Source organism: Giraffa tippelskirchi, chromosome 10, assembly GCF_054371585.1.
Source record: "Giraffa tippelskirchi isolate mGirTip1 chromosome 10, T2T-mGirTip1v1.2.pri, whole genome shotgun sequence".
In the NCBI taxonomy this organism is placed as follows: domain Eukaryota; kingdom Metazoa; phylum Chordata; class Mammalia; order Artiodactyla; family Giraffidae; genus Giraffa; species Giraffa tippelskirchi.
Window position 1 is genome coordinate 13,457,370 of NC_137284.1, and position 16,289 is coordinate 13,473,658.

At 44.2% G+C, this 16,289-nt stretch overlaps 1 long non-coding RNA gene across 1 annotated transcript in view; it reads left to right on the forward strand.

Moving 5' to 3' along the window:
* LOC145523557 (uncharacterized) overlaps positions 1–16,289 on the forward strand; it is a 66,875-nt gene that overhangs the window by 38,631 nt on the left and 11,955 nt on the right. The window contains exons 2-6 of the long non-coding RNA XR_014066701.1: positions 2,194–2,330; positions 6,636–6,820; positions 10,234–10,870; positions 11,188–11,778; positions 16,050–16,151. This is a non-coding gene — a long non-coding RNA (uncharacterized LOC145523557). The remainder of the gene's footprint in view (positions 1–2,193; positions 2,331–6,635; positions 6,821–10,233; positions 10,871–11,187; positions 11,779–16,049; positions 16,152–16,289) is intronic.

A 16,289-nucleotide genomic window follows, 5' to 3' on the forward strand; every position in this document is an offset into this window, starting at 1 on the left:
CTGGAGAAGGAAATGGCTACCCACTATAGTATTCTTCCCTGGAGAATCCCAAGGACAGAGAGGCACCTGGTGGGCTACAGTCTAGACACCAGGGCTGGAGAGTGAGGACTGTAGACAATGGGACTTCTGGACAGAGAAGTTGGTGCCCAGAGAGGCATCTGCATGCCCAGGCAGAGACTCCTGTTGTTCAACATAATTGCTGTTTCCCCAGATTCCTTTTAAATTTATTTTCCCATTGGCTAAACACCCTGAAATTCCACCTCTGGACAACCATGGGTTCATGGAATCTCACTCTTATTTTTTCACTTTCTTTTTTTAAAAAAAACACTTTTTATAATATTCACTTCTACTTATTTGTCCATGCCACATCTTAGTTGCAGCAAGCAGGATCTTCAATATTCATTGTGGCATGTGGGATCTAGTTCCCTGACCAGGGATTGAACTCAGTCCCCCTTCATTGGGAGTGCAGTCTTAGCCACTGGACCACCAGAGAAATCCCTATTCATTTTCTTTCCTCCTCTTTGTCCCTCACTCTGTCCCTCTCTTCCTTGCTCTTTCTTAACACAAATGTAGGGGATTATTTCAGTCCTAGTCTTACAAAACTGAAATCGAATAAATGCATTTTTCTGTAACTTGTTTTTCTCTGAACCATATATCACAGAAATCCCTCTGGGTCAATAGATACAGATTGAACAAGACCACATTCTTTTTATTAGTTGAAGAATATTTTATGGTGTGAGGTCTCCAGGGTATTTAACCATTTCCAGCACAGAGTGTGTTTCTGCTTGTAGTCACTACCAACTCTTCTATAGTAACCATCCGGTGCACACACTTTGACACTCTACTTTCATTTCTAGAGCTAGGTGCCTGTAAGTGTGATTTAGGGGGCAAAGTAGGTGTATATTTTGAATTTTAATAGATCTTGCCTGGTCATTGTAGCCATTCACATTCCCACCATTAATGTTTGAGAAGACCTTACCTCCAGAATTCTTACCAGGGTAAAATCTCTTTTAAAATGCAAATACTTCTGGAAAGGTGTTGAGCTAGCAGCAGAATATGACAATGCCTTTAATGTATATACTTCTTTTTAGCAGTTTGCAAAGTGTTTTTATCACATGTTTTATCCCATCCACCCCCACAAAAGTCCTTCAGAGTGGTTTTTATAGAAACAGACTCTTAAACTTAGAATGCAGAACCATTGGCCCAATGCAGGGCCAGAGGGACATCAGATCCAGAACCAGTGACTGATGGGGCCTTCACCTACACCCGCCCCATCTTTACAAGAAAGTGTAGGTGATTGGGTCACCAGGTGCAGGGAACACAGTGTCTGTCTATGCGCATGCCTGGGCCCTGCTACTAAGGACCTGGCTGGCATTCGACAAGTTGCTTCACTTCCTGTGCCACCAATTCCTTGTCTGAACTTTGAGTCCAAGTTCTGCCTCTGTACCTAGACCCTGGATTGAATCTTGAAGACGACAGTTTGGGTAGAGAAGTAGAAAGGGATAGCTTCGTTACTTTGCCAGGTAATGGGAGCCACTGTGGGCTAATGTCCTCAGCACTGTGTATCTCAACCTGGAGGGGCTAGTGAGGAGTTTATTGTCATAGTTCAAAGAGGCTGTGATCAGCTCATGAACATTCTTCTGATGGTTTTGGTGGTGAGGTAAGTGGGAGTCAGCATCATCAACCTGGTTCCAACCGGTCTGGGGTCTCTGTGCTTGTGGGCGGCACTCAGTTAACCTCTCCCATCTGGTGGGGGTTTCTGTATCTGCAAAACAGCTCAAAGATCATTGTTGTGTATCCCTTGAGGGGGAACCAAGATCCTGGCCCCCAAGGCTGCTCTATTTCTCTCTGACTGCGCTTCCCTTAACTCTGTATCCCCCTCCCTTCCCTGATTAGTAAGTGTTTGAAGCTGCCCATTAGAACTTAGGAAAGGTCAAGGAAGCTGAACAAAGCCCATTTCCTGTAAGCAAGCAATGGGGGACATAGAAAGGCTTTTGTGCCCCACAGGGTCCCGCTTGGTTCCAATGTGAGGGGCTGAGCCCGGTGCTCCCCAGTATCCTTCTAGCTCTCAGTGGAGTGGTTCAGAGGAGGGGGTCCTGCTCACAGGGAGGCAGATGCCTAAGGAGAAAGGAATTCTAATGGGGGCGGCGAGCACACTGGCGAAAAGATGTAAGGGCTTCTTTAAAATCATAGGACGCTGTACAAACCACAAGTTTTGTATATTGAAGATTAAAGCCATACCGTTTGAATACATCCAGCATAACGCCTGGCCAGCAGTCTGAGGCTTGTTCACCAATGGGCTGACTGATACAGTTCCGGCAGCAGAGCAGGTAAGGCCTGGCAGAAACTCAGGAAACTGGGTTTCTTCTTTCTGCACCTTGAGGCAAATACCCAAATGATGCTGGAACATGTGTTCATGAATTATAAATTCTGCCATTTAAAGTCTTATCGTGTGCCAGGCAGACTGTTAGTAGCTTCATGTCCATCGAGCTGTCTTCTCCAAAGGATGGTTGTATCCTGTACAACGGCTTTCCTGGGAGATTTTTTAGGTCAGACGGGCTTTGATCTGCTCAACTTACCACTGAGGCGACTTTAGAAGCCTCATTTTGAGGCGAGATTGCGGATGGTTATGACATCCTTGTTTATAGATATAGCAGAGGGCTTCCCAGGTGGCTCAGATGGTAAAGAATCTGCCTGCAATGTGGGCAGACCTGGGTTCAATCCCTGGGTTGGGAAGATCCCCTGGAGAAGGGAATGGCTACCCACTCCAATATTTTTGCCTGGAGAATTCCATGGACAGAGGAGCCTGGTGCACTATAGTCTGTGGGGTTGCAGCTTGTAGAGGAGGCCCCGAGAATGTTCTTCCCCCTGCACGTGTTTCCCTAACTGTCCTCAAGAAGACAATGTGATGAAATCCAGACTGTTGGGTAGAGAGGCCTTGACTGGTTTTATTTCCCTATGAAAGGTTTCAAGATCTGGGATGACTGGGTTAAAGATAAATATTTTAGCATTTCTGCATATTTGTTCAATTTAACTTTAAAACTAAATGTAAGTGAAAATAGTTTGAAACTGAAAAGAGACATCCAAATAACACTAGGATTTATTGTTATTAAATTGAATTTCTTTGTTTGGGGACCTGATTTTTAGTCTTTTTTAAATAATCAGGCATGTGTGAATATAGATTAGTTTCATCTGATTTTTTTTTTCATCCATAAAGTGAATGTGAGAATAGTGCCCACTTTGTGCTTTTCTTCCCTTGAGGATCGAATAAGATAATGTAGAAAAAAGTGCTTTGTAAATTGTAAAGTACTAATCAGATGTTAATAATAATATTTATTATTAAATTAGTCATCCTTCCTACCTTTCCAGTACCTGAAGACTTTTTTTTTTTTTTTTTTTTTTTATAAATTTATTTATTTTAGTTGGGGGCTAATTACTTTACAATGATGTAATAGTTTTTGCCATACATTGACATGAATCAGCCATGGGTTTACACGTGTTCCCCTTCCTGGACCCCCCACCCACCTCCCTCCCCATCCCATCCTTTTGGATCATCCCATTGCCCCGGCCCTGAGCCCTTGTCACATGCATCGAACATGGAATGGTGTTCTGTTTCACATATGATAATATACATGTTTCAATGCTATTCTCCCAGAACGTCCCACCCTCACCTTCTCCCTCAGAGTCCATAAAATTGTTCCATGCATCTGTGTCTCTTATTCTGTCTCGCATATAGGGTTATCGTTACCATCTTTCAAATTCCATATATATGCATTAGTATACTGTATTGTTGTTTTTCTTTCTGGCTTACTTCACTCTGTATAATGGGCTCCAGTTTCATCCATCTCAGTAGAACCGATTCAAATGTATTTTTTTTAATGGCTGAGTAATATTCCATTGTGTATATGTACCACAGCTTCCTTATCCATTCGTCTGCTGATGGACATCTAGGTTGCTTCCATGTCCTGGCTATTGTAAACAGTGCTGCGATGAACATTGGGGTACACGCGTCTCTTTCAATTCTGGTTTCCTCGGTGTATATGCCCAGCAGTGGGATTGCTGGGTCATATGGCAGTTCTATTCCCAGTTTTTTAAGGAATCTCCACACTGTTCTCCATAGTGGCTGTACTAGTTTGCATTCCCACCAACAGTGTAAGAGGGTTCCCTTTTCTCCACACCCTCTCCAGCATTTATTGCTTGTAGACTTTTGGATAGCAGCCATTCTGACTGGTGTGAAATGATACCTCATTGTGGTTTTGATTTGCATTTCTCTAATAATGAGTGATGTTGAGCATCTTTTCATGTGTTTGTTAGCCATCTGTATGTCTTCTTTGGAGAAATGTCTGTTTAGTTCTTTGGCCCATTTTTTGATTGGGTCGTTTATTTTTCTGGAATTCAGCTGCAGAAGTTGCTTGTATATTTTTGATATTAATTGTTTGTCTGTTGCTTCATTTGCTATTATTTTCTCCCATTCTGAAGGCTGTCTTTTCACCTTGCTTATAGTTTCCTTTGTTGTGCAAAAGCTTTTAATTTTAATTAGGTCCCATTTGTTTATTTTTGCTTTTATTTCCAATATTCTGGGAGGTGGGTCATGGAGGATCCTGCTGTGATTTATGTCGGAGAGTGTTTTGCCTATGTTTTCCTCTAGGAGTTTTATTGTTTCTGGTCTTACGTTTAGATCTTTAATCCATTTTGAGTTTATTTTTGTGTACGGTGTTAGGAAGTGTTCTAGTTTCATTCTTTTACAAGTGGTTGACCAGTTTTCCCAGCACCACTTGTTAAAGAGATTGTCTTTTCTCCATTGTATATTCTTGCCTCCTTTGTCGAAGATAAGGTGTCCATATGTGCGTGGGTTTATCTCTGGGCTTTCTATTTTGTTCCATTGATCTATATTTCTATCTTTGTGCCAGTACCATACTGTCTTGATGACTGTGGCTTTGTAGTAGAGCCTGAAGTCAGGCAGGTTGATTCCTCCAGTTCCATTCTTCTTCCTCAAGATTGCTTTGGCTATTCGAGGTTTCTTATATTTCCATACAAATTGTGAGATGATTTGTTCTAGTTCTGTGAAAAATACCATTGGTAGCTTGATAGGGATTGCATTGAATCTGTAGCTTGCTTTGGGTAGAATACTCATTTTCACTATATTAATTCTTCCAATCCATGAACACGGTATATTTCTCCATCTGTTTGTGTCCTCTTTGATTTCTTTCATCAGTGTTTTATAGTTTTCTATATATAAGTCTTTTGTTTCTTTAGGTAGATATATTCCTAAGTATTTTATTCTTTTTGATGCAATGGTGAATGGTATTGTTTCCTTAATTTCTCTTTCTGTTTTCTCATTATTGGAGTATAGGAATGCAAGGGATTTCTGTGTGTTAATTTTATATCCTGCAACTTTACTATATTCATTGATCAACTCTAGTAATTTTCTAGTAGAGTCTTTAGGGTTTTCTATGTAGAGGATCATGTCATCTGCAAACAGTGAGAGTTTTACTTCTTCTTTTCCTATCTGTATTCCTTTTATTTCTTTTTCAGCTCTGATTTCTGTGGCCAAAACTTCCAAAACTATGTTGAATAGTAGTGGTGAAAGTGGGCATCCTTGCCTTGTTCCTGACTTTAGGGGAAATGCTTTCAATTTTTCACCATTGAGGATAATGTTTGCTGTGGGTTTGTCATATATAGCTTTTATTATGTTGAGATATGTTCCTTCTATTCCTGCTTTCTGGAGGGTTTTAATCATAAATGGATGCTGAATTTTGTCAAAGGCTTTTTCTGCATCTATTGAGATAACCATATGGTTTTTTTCTTTCAATTTGTTAATGTGGTGTATTACATTGATTGATTTGCGGATGTTAAAAAAACCTTGCATTCCTGGGATAAAGCCCACTTGGTCATGATGTATGATCTTTTTAATATGATGTTGGATTCTGATTGCTAGAATTTTATTAAGGATTTTTGCATCTATGTTCATCAGTGATATTGGCCTGTAGTTTTCCTTTTTTGTGACATCTTTGTCTGGTTTTGGAATTAGGGTGATGGTGGCCTCATAGAATGAGTTTGGAAGTTTACCATCTTCTGCAATTTTCTGGAAGAGTTTGAGTAGGATAGGTGTTAGCTCTTCTCTAAATTTTTGGTAGAATTCCGCTGTGAAGCCGTCTGGTCCTGGGCTTTTGTTTGCTGGAAGATTTCTGATTACAGTTTCGATTTCCGTGCTTGTGATGGGTCTGTTAAGATCTTCTATTTCTTCCTGGTTCAGTTTTGGAAAGTTATACTTTTCCAAGAATTTGTCCATTTCTTCCAAGTTGTCCATTTTATTGGCATATAGCTGTTGGTAGTAGTCTCTTATGATCCTTTGTATTTCTGTGGAGTCTGTTGTGATCTCTCCATTTTCATTTCTAATTTTGTTGATCTGATTCTTCTCCCTTTGTTTCTTGATGAGTCTGGCTAATGGCTTATCAATTTTGTTTATCTTCTCGAAAAACCAGCTTTTAGTTTTGTTGATTTTTGCTATGGTCTCTTTTGTTTCTCTTGCATTTATTTCTGCCCTAAATTTCTGCTTTGTAAATTGTAAAGTACTAATCAGATGTTAATAATAATATTTATTATTAAATTAGTCATCCTTCCTACCTTTCCAGTACCTGAAGACTTTTAAAGCAAGCCTTCAATCCATTTCTACTGACGACTATTGGAGATTCCCCGGGAGAGAGAAAGCTGGAGGCTGGTCACAGTGAGTGAGTCCTTGTCCTGATGATGAATGGACAGAGTGGACACGATGATTCTCCATCTGACACTTCATGACTCCATGGCTGGGACACTTAGGGTAGGTGCCTAGAAGCTTCCGGAGCCAGGTAAAACATATAACCTGCAGTCCATATGGTGTGTGTGTTGTGTGTGCATAAGAACCAAACAACAAGGCTTGCTGTATCATCGTGGCTTGTCAATAATTACGCTCAGTTGAAGGTTACCCTTGGCTTCATGATAAGAGGCCGATTATCACTGCTTTGGCTGAGCAAGGAGCAGGTTCAGAATGGCCAGTCGAGGGACCGAGGCTGCTAAATGATGTTTCTCTAAGACACCCTTACACTAAGCTCCTTTTTTTTTAAAACACGAATGGATATTATTACTTTTATTCATAATAATGCAATGAAGCAATTGCTGATTCTAGGAATCATATTATGAGAATCTGAACTTTTTAAACATTCAAAATAGCAGGCAAAGCATCAGAAACCAAGGAGTCTGGGGGGAAGCTCAGGTAGGGAACAGTGGTTGGCTCTGGTTTTGGTCTCGTGCAGGGAGAAGCAGAATCTCACATCTCGACTTGCATGAAGCTGGCTCTGAACTTGGGATTCCCCTTGCAGCGCACTCCTGGTTTGTTATCCTACTGGGTCTGACTCAGATTGGGTGGGGTGGGGTAGGGCTGCCCTAGGACTACAGGGGGCTCCCAGGTGGAGGATTCTGTTAAGTTCAGAGGAGCAGAGTTCCATCCAAGGTCAGGTTTCTCTTGGGCAGGGTGTGTAGAGCTCTGGGAATTGAAGCCGTGCTTCTGAGCATCACGGGCCAGTGAAGCTGGGATGGAAGGGTGGAGACTGCACGGAGGTCAACCCTGCAGAAGGAGGAGAGAGAAAGGGAGGCAGATAGAAATCTCTGGCGCCTGTGTTTAGCTGTAATCTAACATGACTTTCCCCTCTGTTGGCAAAGAGGGCCACATGATGTTAACATTCATTATCATGTCATATTCGATTGACTGCCAGGATTTATTATACTTTCTGCTGTTACACCCAGAATACTGACAAAACCCATTCCCGCGCCCAAGAAAGGTCTCTGCTTTCTAATCTTTGCAGAATAACAGGGAGGTGGAAGGCCATCAATACCAGAGTAATGAGTGTCAGAGTGAGGCCAGACCAGCAGCACCTTCATTTCAGAAGCAATGGGAAGAGAAGGGAAGAGGGGCTGGGGGAACGTGAGCCTGCCTCCAGATGATGAAGCGTAGAGCTGGGCTGGGCGGCTTGCTGGGCCCAGGGGGGCAGCCGAGGGTTCCCCATGGGGGTATCAGTGCAGACAGCCAGTGTGTGGCTTTGCACAATCATCCAGGAATAGTCGTGCAAGCAGAGAGAGGGAGAAACCATTTCCACCGTAAAACAATCCAGCATTTTGCTCAAGTTAATTAATTAGCTCTGAAACTGTTTATTGAGCATCCCCTAGCGACCAGGCATTGTGCTTAGCTTCTAGGGATCCAGGAGATAAGCAGAAATCTCCAGAAAATAGCAATCTTATGGGGGCTGGGGACAGACAACCTAACAACTACTGGACAATGTTCTAAACTCGGTCATAGAGTTTCATTGGGCCAGTTGAATATTTATTAAAGCTGTTTAAGATGCTGAGCTAGATGCTGGAAATATGAAGATGAATAAAACAGGATCACTGCGGTCTGGGACATCACAGACAGTGTTTGGGGAGCCCAGAGCAGGGAGGGTCTAGCGCAGACTCCATCTGAGCAGGGAGGAGAGGCATGGGCTGGTGGCAGGGCAGCTAGTAGCCAGGAGCCAGGCAGATGTGGGGCAGCCGTGGTTCCCAGAAAGGGACCACATGTGAAAGGGCTCAGAGCCAGGAAGAGAGCATCCGGTTGAGCAACCTCAGTGAGTTCTGGGTATGCTGGAGCATCGGGGTCCGTGCAGGGAGCTGGATGGGGAACCACCAACCTACCCTGAAAGGTGCCATCAGGGGGGTCCCTCTTCCAGGATGCATTTGCCTCCCAGCTGTCCATGTTCCCCTGTTTAGGACTCCTTTTCCCATTTCTGCCCTATCTTCTCCACCTCATCTCCCTTCTCTCCACCTTATCTGTCTCCCTTACTCTACCTTCTCCCCACTCCTCCAACAGCACTTTCATCAGAGTTAGATATTAGGTGACCATAACTGATGAGCCCAAGAGGACTTCCATTTCAGTGGAGATCCCTAGACATTGGACAACTTCAGCCCTCAGACCCCCGAGGCCTTGGTGGGATGTAGTGGAGGGAGGCAGTCAATTTTCCCAGCATCTTTCAAAATATACTGCCTGGGTGCTAAGTTGTTTCAGCCATGTCCGATTCTTTGAGACCCTATGGTCTGTGGAATTCTCCATGCAAAAATACTGGAGTAGGTAGCCATGCCCTCCTGCAAGGGATCTTCCCAACCCAGGGATCAAACCCACATCTCATGTCTCCTGCATTGGCATGTGGGTTCCTTGCCACTAGCACCTCCTGGGAACCAAAACTCATCTGCTTAGGGAAGGGAGGTATGGAGAAAGTGATTTCTGGGTGCTCAGAATTCCGGTAAACGTGTGATTTCTTTAATCATATTGTCAAAGGCGGGAGCTGTGCCAGGACTGAATCTCAAAGGGTGGGACTCAAGCATGGGCTCTGTTCTCCTTCTTTGGAGAGAGAAAATGCCAGAGAGCTTTGATTTTCACATTTATCGCAGCCCTGAAGAACATCATGAGGAGTCTAAAATATCCTTGATGGGGGGCCAGAGACTCAATGATTTAAATTCTGAAGAAATAGCTCTCATATGGAGAGTTGGGGTTTTATTTGTGCTAGAATGACTCTGATTTGCTAGAGCCCTTGGGATGGGTCAGCTGAGGTTTTCTGTAAACTGAAGGGTACATTTGCATCTTTGTTTGTATAAATTAAAATAATCATTTACATACATATTTGCATACTGTAAGAACTCTGTGTACACAAGATTAAATTAATTAGTAGCTCTGATATGGAAGTTGTATCTAAAAGCACCGACCATGCGATCTTGTGGAAAGAACTCGGGTTCTTGAAGCCTTTGAGGAAAAATTGGGCCCAGATCCTGCATGCACTACCTACTGGGCCAGTGGCTCCTCTTTAAGTCTCGATTTCTGGTGGCTCAGATAGTAAAGAATCTGCCTGCAATGTGGGAGACCTGGTTTTGATCCCTGGGTTGGGAGGATCCCCTGGAGAAGGGAATGGCTACCCACTCCAGTATTCTTGCCTAGAGAATCCCATGGACAGAGGAGCCTGGTGGGCTACAGTCCATGGGGTCACAAAGAGTCAGACATGACTGAGTGACTTTCACGTTCACTTTTCTTAGTGTATAAAAATAGGTGAAACAACATCTGCTTCACTACCTGTTGTTTAAGGCCCAGGCAGTTGAATAATGGATAAAAAGTCCCCAGCGCAATGATAGTATAGGGAGGATGCGTGATGTAAGTTTGTTTTCTTGGCAACTCAGGATCGTGGCCCAAACTGAGAAGCTGGTGAAGAGCAGTCTGGCAGGTGCCTGTTTCGGTTTTCTCTAAAGAAGGGAAGGGTGAGCCACTGGGCGATCATGAGATGAAAATAAGAACAAACTGAGCTGGACACAGCCTACTCTGCAGTGTCTAGGGACCATCACATTTCCCAGGTCTCACTGCTCTTCTTCATCTTCTTTTTTTAAATATTTATTTATTTATATTTTCAGCTGTGACGGTTCTTAGTCAGGGTTTGAAGGATCTTCCTTGAGGTATGTAGGCTTCTCTCTAGTTGTGGCACGTGAGCTTAGTTGCCCCTCAGCACGTGGGATCTTAGTTCCATGACCAGGGATTGAACCTGCATCCCCTGCATTGCAAGCTGGATTCTTAAGCACTGGACCATCGCCTCACCACTCATCTTAATCAGTGTGACTCCATGTTTGGTGATGAGTCTGCACCTGTAGGGAACGCCATTCTGTGGCCCTGCCATCCTTCCTTACTGCTCACCCAGAGGAGTCCGCCCTCTTCTTGTTCATGTGTAGACCGTGATGGAAGCAAGGGCAGGTGTCTGGAGAAGACCCCTCACCGCATCGTGCTAGCTGGAGTTACTGAGAGGCGGCTGCCAAGCTGGAGCTTAAGGTGGGTGGGCAGGGCTGATCTCTCTGCAGGATACAGCAGGGAGGGGTCAGCAACGGAAACTTGCAGAATGGGAGGGGCCTGCCACCCCTGGCAGGGTAAGAAGAGCCTGAGATTATACTGAGAAAGGCTTGGCCGGAGCAGTCAGAAGTCCTGGGGCAATCCTACCAGGGGCCACCCTCCACTCAGCCACTAGCTCGGTGCTGCCCAGCAGAGCACGGCTTTGGCTTAGATGTTCTGTCAAATCCTGAAAGCACTGTACTGGGGAGCCAGTCAGGTAGACGCCCTCCTCCAACTGACCACAGGTTTTCTCTTGAAAGGGAATCTGAGTGACACACCTCCCTGGCTGCTGCACAGACTGCTCCAGAGGTTCCTTTAAATGAAGACCAAAAACATCAAATGGGGCTTTAGCACCGCTGGCCAGACCTACCACACGCCCCTCGTCAATGTGCTGTCCCCCACGGATAGGAGCACTTTACATCCTCATTGCTGGCCTCAAAGTTCTGAAGCTCTCCGACTCTCAGATAATTTCTACACTTTATTTCCCAGAGGGACCATTGGAAATAACCCAGCACCTGAGCTCCATCACAACCTCTGCGTCTGTACCCATGTCCTCTGACTTCCTGCCCATCACAGGGGCTGTGCCTCTCCTGTCTGCAGCCCGCCCCTCACACGCGTGCCACATCCCCTCCACTGGATGCTCAAGACTCTCAGTCTCGTTCAGCCTCAGCCCATCAGTTCTTCGGTTCTCAGCCTTCATTATGGGTGGACTCACACACTTGTGGCTTTGGTGAACAGACTCGCACTGGTTCACAGACTCAGCATAGCAGCTGAGGAGGAAAGACCTGTTGGTCCAGCTGTTATACGTGTTTATCCTGAGCAGAGCAACTGTGGTCAGAAGGTGGAGTCAGGTAAGAACACAGGGGGTCACGTGACCTGTACGACTTGGGGGAGTGAGGAGATGGTTCTCAAAGAAGGGCTGAGCCCTGTTGAGTGGACAGAGAGCTGCTGAAGCTCCCTTCTGGGTGACACTGATCCGTGATCTCTGCTTTGAGGGATGGATGTAGTTGTGTTTGCTTCCACATGGTCACATCTTGGCTGGACCCTTGGCTGGAGGGCAATCCATCTATATGCTCTCTAAGTTATGCAAGAGCCCGAAAGGAAACATGAGGCCAAAGTAAATACCAGATCACCTTACCTGCCTCCTGAGAAACCTGTATGCAGGTCAAGAAGCAACAGTTAGAACCGGACATGGAACAATGGACTGGTTCCAAATTGGGAAAGGAGTACATCAAGGCTGTATGTTGTCACCCTGCTTATTTAACTTATATGCAGAGTACATCATGTGAAATGTTGGGCTGATGAAGCACAGGCTGGAATCAAGATTGCCGGGAGAAATACCAATAACCTCAGACATGCGGGTGACACCACCCTAATGGCAGGAAGCAAACAGAGACTAAAGAGCCTTTTGATGAAGGTGAAAGAATGAAAAAGTTGGCTTAAAGCTCAACATTCAAAAAACTAAGATCATGGCATCTGGTCCCATCACGTCATGGCAAATAGATGGGGAAAAAATTGAAATAGTGACAGACTTTATTTTCTTGGTCTCCAAAATCACTGCAGACAGTGACTACAGCCATGAAATTAAAAGATACTTGCTTCTTGGAAGAAAAGCTCTGACAAACCTAGACAGTGTATTAAAAACCAGAGACATTACTTTGCCAACAAAGGTCTGTGTAGTCAAAGCTATGGTTTTTGCCAGTAGTCATACATGAATGTGCGAGTTGGACCGAAAAGAAGGCCAAGTGCTGAAGAACTGATGCTTTTGAACTGTGGTGTTGGAGAAGACTCTTGAGAGTCCCTTGGACTGCAAGGAGATCCAACCAGCCCATCCTAAAGGAAATCAGTCCTGAATATTCATTGGAAGAACTGAAACTGCAATCCTTTGGCCACTTGATGTGAAGAACTGACTCATTGGAAAAGACCCTGGTGCTGAGAAAGATTGAAAGCAAGAGGAGAAGGGGACGACAGAGGCTGAGATAGTTGGATGGCATCATTGACTCAGTGGACATGAGCTTGAGCCGGCTCTGGGAGAGAGTGAAGGACAGGGAAGCCTGGCATGCTGCAGTCCATGAGGTCTCAAAGAATCGGACATGATTGAGCAGCTGAACAGCAGTAAATTATATTTTAGGAAGTGTGGAGTTGGTAAATGTGAAGATTGAAGGAACTTGCACGGTGACAGAAGCTGAAAAGCTGTGCTGGGAGATGATGTAGTGTAGATTTGGACTCAACAGCCAAAGTCACGTGGTGCTCCAAGTTATGAGTAAAAACCAGATGTAAGCAAAGGAAAAATGCTCAGAGGCATAAGGCTGGAGTTGAGACACAGGCAGAAACAGATGGCCGTGACAGAGGTGGAGAGGAGAGACGTGACCTCCCCCCAGAGAAGAACTAATTCTTACCTCTTACCTGTCCCTGGCATCCAGGTGCCCCCCTTGTTGAAAAAGAGCAACCTTCCCCCACGCACCTTCTCTCTGCCACTTGGCTGGTTTCAGCTCATGTCTGTGTTCCGTGCCTTCCCTTCAGTCTGAAATGACAGGAGAGGTAAACGGTTCCAATGTGACACGCCCTGACTGTCTCTTTCCAGCAAGGTAAGATTATCCTACCGGGATTACTCTTCCAGTCTCTCTACCATGTCCTTCCTCTCAGCAGACAGGTTAAATTAGTATTACTTTTTGCACCTGATACTAGCATCATCCTTTAGATTCTTCAGTGAAAGAACACTGGCGATTGTATCCGAGGGTTAGCGCTAGGTTCGCTCTTTCTCTCTGAAACAGTAAAACATTAGATCTACTGAACATTGAAAATGGAATCTGAGTAAAGGGGAACACTTTTGAAACACACTTACACAGCAGTTTTCTTCCATCATACTGGTCTGGTTAGCAGGAAGCCTTAACTGATTGTTTTCTTGGCATAAGCCATTATTTTCCCCTCTAAGTTGATAGGAAACTGAGCCGAGCAATGAAACGTTACCAGCCCTTCCCCGGGACCCTGTGAGGTTTATTCACATGCATGTGCTGTCTAGCGGGCCCCTAGCTGTCCTTGTCACCAACAATCTCCTTCTTGCCAATGTCCTCACGAGTACTATGAAGGATATTTCTCCTGAAACACTGAAAAAGCAAGAGATAAAAGTAAGTATTATGGCTAACGTTCTTACTGTTCAGTTGCTAAGTCATGTCTGAGTCTTTGTGACCCCATGGACTGTAGCACACCAGGCTCCTTTCTCGTCCACTATCTCCTGGAGTTTGCTCAGATTCATGTCCATTGAATCAGTGTGCTATCTAACCATCTCATCTTCGTCAATCTTATGGCTAATGTTGGCCTTAAATTAAAAACACCACTTCCTCTCCCATCACGCAGACACACACAAACAGACAGACACACACAAACAGACAGACACACTCACACACACATATACACTCACCTCTACCCCCCAGAATTTTTTTAAAAAAGAAGTGTGTGTCTAGTCAGGATTATTTATGTAAATGCTTTAAAGAATGGGCCTAAAGATATTTTTCTTCTTAGCAGCCTTTTGAGCAGTTTCTATCTTTTTCATCTGTTTTCATCTAAGCTGTACTTTAATGCCTTTTAACTGTATAGTTTTATGTGTCACCACTGATGCTAGTCGCCAGATAAATACAGCAGAGAGCTGGCATAGATCTTCTTTATGGGAGAAATATATACAAAGTGGCTTCCACACTTGTACACGTGCTCCATATTTTTGGAACCTGAAGCTGACAGGAGAAATAATAAACCAACTTGGTAAAGTAACAGATTCCCAATAGTTTAAGGCATTGAAGAAATCTTGACAACCCTCTTTATTATGATGTATCGACAGCATTCATTTAGCAACAAACATTTATTTTGTTGCTACCAAGTTCTAGGCACACTGCTAAGCGTAGTGGATGCTCTCTTGACTATGATGGGCCAGGCTTGAGAATTTTAAGGTCTTGATAGGCAGGCCTGGGTATAAATGAACCGAAACAAAGAAATGTGATAATTTAGAGCATTTTAGGAGGGCACAGGAGAGCGAACGACATTTTCCAGGAGTGAGGTTGACAGAAGCTTCAGAGCATGACCAAATTCACTGGCTTCCTGGGAGCAGAGAGTTAATGTTGGTAACTTCAGTGCTGAAAATAGCATGTATTCTACCTGAAAAAATAGAACAGTAAGTGGGTGACAAATTGCTCCATGTTTATTTCTTCCTTAAGAAATGGAAATATTACAAGCCACTGTGAACCATTTTTCCTGCTCGCTGAGGTCTGCCCTTAGCTCATGTGGGAGAAAAAAAATAATGAGAAGTAGAGATGATAACTGCCTTCAAATATTTGAGGTCCTGTCGGGTGGAGAAAGAATAACACTTGCTGAGAGCCACTCCAGAGGGTCATGGCTGGGCCCCCAAGGCAACAGGTGAGAAGGGAGATTTTAGCTTCCTATGAAAAAGGGAGTTGCCTCATGGAACTGACTGCCTTGAGGGGCAATGAGTTCCCCATCACCAGGAAGATCTGAGCAGAGATAGAGGATTGTGTCTGGAGGAGTAAAGAATCTCGCTTTCTTCTACCCTGTTGAGTTTTTCCAGTGGTCCTGTATGGATATGAGAGTTGGACCGTAAAGAAGGCTGAGCACCAAAGAACTGATGTTTTCAAATTATGGTGCTAGAGAATACTCTTGAGAGTCCCTTGGACAGCAAGGAGATTAAACCAGTCAATCCTAAAGGATATCAGTCCTGAATATTCACTGCAAGGACTGATGCTGAAGCTGAAGCTCCAATAATTTGGCCACCTGATGCAAAGAGCTGACTCATTGGAAAAGACCCTGATATGGGAAGATTGAGGGCAAAAGGAGAAGGGAATGAGAAGGTCATATAGTATCACCAACTCAGTGGACATGAATTTGAGCAAACTCCAGGATATAGTGGAGACTAGAGGAGCTGGCATGCTGCATTCCACGGGGTTTCAAAGAGTTGGACACAACTTAGTGACTGAGCAAAACAAGTGAGTTCTTCACTGGATACCTGCTTTTCTGCTGAATTCGAGAGTAGAAGGAGGTTTGGGTGAAATGGTGGGGTTTAGGACAAGATCTCCAAGTGTAAGAATTCCCGTTATCTACTTAAACTTCTTCACAGAAAACTTTCTCCAAGGGAAGGAGGCTTGGATGTCACCATTCCAGTCCCACAGAGGAGGAATCCTCCAAAACTCAGCAAGGAGAACGTCTACCTTCCATTAAGGTTGGTGCAGGAGGCTTATTTCATTATGAGATGGTGGGGCTTACAGATGCTCAAAGAAAGGGAAGCGGAGGATAACGTGGTGTGTATTTATAAAGCTGGATTTTGCATACACGCCTGCTGAGGATTTAGTGCTGTGTT